This window comes from Triticum dicoccoides, chromosome 4B (assembly GCF_002162155.2).
Source record: "Triticum dicoccoides isolate Atlit2015 ecotype Zavitan chromosome 4B, WEW_v2.0, whole genome shotgun sequence".
NCBI classification, from domain to species: Eukaryota; Viridiplantae; Streptophyta; class Magnoliopsida; order Poales; family Poaceae; genus Triticum; species Triticum dicoccoides.
The window spans coordinates 16,778,653-16,783,643 of NC_041387.1; positions in this window are offsets into that span (position 1 = coordinate 16,778,653).

A 4,991-nucleotide genomic window follows, 5' to 3' on the forward strand; every position below is an offset into this window, starting at 1 on the left:
ATTGATGGATTGGTGGCTTAATGCGTGGCTTGTTATGTTAAACACGGGAGGATTATGGGCCATCAGATATTATAGATGGACAGATAAAATTGTTTGGATCTGTCCTTTCTTTCTTTTATAGTGGTAGTAGATAGTAGATACATCACTCGTTACTAGGTGTTAATTAACCTATAAACCAGTCAGAGACTCAGAGAGTCGATCGGCGGTTACAACGGATCTGGTCACATCATACCGTAGATCTTAATCACTAGCGCGATTAATTTATACAATTAAAACTAGCACATACAGGGATGTGTCAGTGCGTTGCAACGGGAAAAAATATGGACGTGCATTTAATTAAATTTAACCAAAATAGACCATGTATACAATAGATGCAAAATAATTTCAAGATTCCGCGTGGTATTGGAGATTTTACCAACTGTGATGCACTATTGAGTTGTCGCTCTCAACCCGTCTGCTTCTGCCTCACCATATCTTTCTTTTGGTGTGAAACCGTCAGGCAACCCGACTTCAATGAGAGAGGGGCGATAACGGCGGCACTTTGTGTTACTTTAGGATAGGTTCTTTTGCGTTGTAGCTTGCTCAACGGTGTTGTTTGTCTTTGGTTTGGTTGGTTGTGGTTTTCGTGCTATGCTTGTTGTTCGCATTGAGTGATAGTTTTCTTGTACCTAAAATTCTACCTTCTATAAAGCTACGGTATGCCTTAATGCCTAGGCATACTCTCGAAAAAGAAAATGGATCAAACGGGAGGGCATATCTCCCCCATCTTTTTTTATCACTTTAGCTATACATAAGTCACTTGAAAATTAATTTGGGCTAGTCGATTTCTGGCCATTGATTGCCGCTCTAACATTCATGCTTTACTGTTTTTTTAGGATCACAACGCACTTTATTGTAAGTTAACAACGCTTACAGGGATACATAAATTATCAGGAGGAGATTCTAGCCAAACATATCGTCCCGCATCAAGCGAGGACGTCATCCTAGCTAGCCTGTGAGCTTCCCCGTTGTTGTTGCGTTGTTCAAAGCTGAAGATGCAATATTGAAATAGATTGCTTCTGTCTTTGATGTCATGTAGAATCATGCAATGTGCCCCCAGATTTGTCACCAACTCGAGCTCCCGGACGACTCTCAGACATTCAGATGAGATTTGCACATTCTCAAGGCCTAGGTCTTCGCTCAGGGCAATCGCATCGCGGCACGCGAGTGCTTCTAGAGTTTCAGGATCGGTCATTCCTTCAAAAACCACAGAAGACGCACCTATGAACTTCCCCTGCTCATTAAGGCATACCACCCCAACCGAGCCCTTATTAGTTGACTTTGCCACCGCCGCATCAACATTTAACTTCATATATCCAGGGGTCGGCGGAATCCGTCGTGGTACTACATGTTGCCGAATCGATCTTGGTTGTTGTATGGGACTGAGAGATGCGATCTCCTCCATATATCTAGTGATAAATAAATGCGTGGATAAGGGACTTTAGTGCTCCTTCTCATGAATTACTCGCCTTCGAGCGTACCATATAGCCCACAGTGTCACTAGGGTCTCAATGAATTTGTCACTGGTTAGAGTTTCACTCAATCCAAAAAGCCAAAGCTTTGGATCTAGGGTTTCATCTCCATAGATTGGTACTGATAGATCATCCTCCCTCAATGCCCAGACACTTTTGGCCATGTTGCAATCGAGGAGTGAGTGACTCCAAGAATCGTTTGTTGCGTTGCATAATTCACGACCGGAGACAGTGCCATGTTACGGTGAGCCCGGACTTCACCAGTTGGGAGAGATGCTTGCACCAATCTCCATGCAAACATTCACAGCTTCGGTGGTACCCTAGTCTTCCACAATTTCTTCCATCCCTTCTCTTCTTTCTCAATATTTGAATTTTGTGCATCCCCATTCAGCCAAGCTTCACGCTGCAACTTTGTATCTACAAGTAGCTTATAACACGAACGTACTGTGAAACTTCCAGATTTTTCATAATGCCATGCCCATTGGTCCAGACAACTTGAGTGGCTTAACGGTATTTGACGAATAATTTCCGAGTCCATGGGAAGTAAATGCTCGTTCAGTGCTGCTTGATTCCACTCCCGCGTAGCTGAAATAATTAGATCAGAAACCTTGGCTGGTGGGTATAGCGACAAGGCACAGACCGGCTTCAGTTTAAAATTTCTCGGCAGCCAGTTATCAGTCCAAACGTTAGTATCCCTGCCATTCCCTATCCTCTTGATTAAACCAAGCTTCAAAACATCCTTCCCCTCGCACACAGAACGCCACACTTGAGAGGGCTTATTTCCTAGTTCAGCAGTTAGGAAATCTCCATGCGGATAATATACTACTTTTAAAACTCGGCAGCTTAATGAACCCGGATCTTGGCAAATCCGCCATGCTTGACGTGCTAGCAACGCTAGTTGAAAAGTTCCATGTCGCGGAAGCCTAAACCATGCACCTCTGTACTTAGGCATAGTCATCGTGTCCCATGACACCCAGGCAGATTTCCGTGCGCCGGCTTTACTGCCCCACCAAAATTTGCGCACCATTGACGTGATTGCTTGACATAAACCCCTGGGTAATTTGAACACTGACATGGAATATGTAGGGATTGCCTGTACAATAGATTTGATGAGAATTTCTTTGCCACTTCCTGCTAACATCCATTCTTTGCCACTTCCTGCTAACATTTCCTTCCAAATTCATGCTTTACTGTTGTGTGGCGTGTCTTGTTTTGGGCTCAGTTTTTTTATTGTTGACTCAACCATGTTTTGGGTCAATCAATTCCTTCAAGTCATGCCTCTATCTAGCCCATCCGACTCCTCAGCCCTTCTATCTCTCTCCCTTTAATTTTTCTATTTTATGTTTCTATGCGGGTTTTTTCCTATTCTTTATTAGTTGATTTTTCTTTTTTCGCTTTGTGGGTATTTTGGATGTTGGATGAGTGTAAATGTATACACGTATATGTGAAAAATGCATTATTATTTGATTATTCTTTGCATAAAAAGTAGTGCAATTCAAGTGTAAAGTTGTGTGATGTTTTTGTTTCATTTTGTTTTTCTAAAAGGATAATACATTCCTTGTTAGAAAACTCTTTTTTTGCAGAATTTCACTACTATATGTTTCTTTCTTGCATATTAAAAAAAATGCAATTTCTGTGTAAATTGTGTGCCAATTTTGTCAGTATTTAGTTTACTTTAAATTTTGTTTCTTTTTTCTTCGAAGGTAATACCAGTGTCACTAATTCTTTGTCCTTTAAAATTTTGATTTTTTATGTTTTTTCCTTCTTAAAGAGTAATATCAATGCCACTAATTCATTATTCATTAGAAAACTTTATTTCTAGTTCTTAAAGTTGTGTGCTAGTATTTTAAAAGTTTTTTGTATATTTCATTATTCTTAAAGGGTAATACCAATGTCACTGGTTCATTAATTCGTGAAAATTTTATATTTTTATATTTTGCTTCAGTTTTCATGCCATTTTCCTTAGGTGTAATACCAATGCGCCCAATTCATTCTTTCTTAGGAAACTTCTTATTTGCAAAAAATCCACCATTATATGTTTATCCTTGCATATCATAAGAAAGCGTAATATGTAAAATGTGTGCAATTTTTTCCTTTATTTTTTTCATCTCCCTTCTCTTAGAGGGTAATACCAATGCCACTAATTCATTTGTCCTTAGGAAATTTCATTTTTTCCAATTTTTTCGTAAGTATGAGTGCAAGTGTTATGCAATATGTAAACTATACCAGAGTGCAAAAATTGCACTAATATATAATTATTTTTTGCGTATGAAAAAAGTCAAAATTTTAGTGCAAAGCTATGTGCAAGTTTTTTTGGTTTTTATTTTCATTTTCTTTCTTCTTAAAGAATAATACTTATGCCACTAATTCATTCATTCTTATTTTTTTATTATTTTGATTTGTTTTACTTCCTCTGTTACATATTAGTTGACGCTCAAACGGATGTATCTAGCACTAAAATACGACTAGATACATCCATTTGAGCATCAAATAATATGGAGTGGAGGGAGTAGTTTTCTATTTCCTTTTTTCTTCTTAAAGGGTAATACCAATGCCACTAATTCATTCTTCCTTAGAAAACTTCATTATTTTAATTTTGTTTTAGTTTTTATTTCATTTTATTTCTTTTATAAGGGTAATAGCAATGCCACTAATTCATTCGTTCCAAGAAAACCTATTGTTTGCAAAAATTTCACTACAATATGCTTATGCTTACATATTATAAGAAGTGCATTTTTTGTGCAAAATTTTTCATTATTTTTCATTACGTTCTTTCTTCTTAATGGGTAATCCCAGTGCCAGCAATCCATTTTTTGGGTAAACTTCATTATTTTGTTTTAGTTTTATTTTCTTTCTTTTTAAGGGTAATAGCAATGCTACTAATTCATTGCTTGTTTGCAAACTTATTTTTGTGAAAGCTCCACTATTACATTCTTATTCTTACATATTATAAAAGGCACAATTTTGTGTAAATTGTGTGCAAATTTTTTCTTTTTTTTTCATTCTCTTTGTGCTTAAAAGGCAATGTGATTGCCAGTAATTCATTCCTATCAACACCATTCTTAGAGTTATTGGTTCCAAAGATTCTTTTCTGCGAAAATTTCACTATTACGTTATTATTCTTGCATATAATAAAAAACACATTTTGGTGTAAATTATGTGCAAATTTTGTCATTATTTGTTTTCTATTCTCTTTCTTCTTAAAGGGCAATGCAATTGCCACTAATTCATTCCTATCAACACCATTCTTAGAGTGCATAATAAGTTTATTATTGTTTTTTGTTCATCTATTCTTTAGGTGTATAATGGGTTTATTATTGCATATTACAAAAAAAGTGTAATTTCCACGTAACTTGTGTGCAGGTTTTTGTTTTGAGTTTTCGTTGTTTCTTTCTTGTTTAAGGGTAACCAATGACATTAATTCATTCTTCTTTAGAAAATTTCATTCTTTAGGTTTTTAGTCTTTATTTTAGTTTTAAT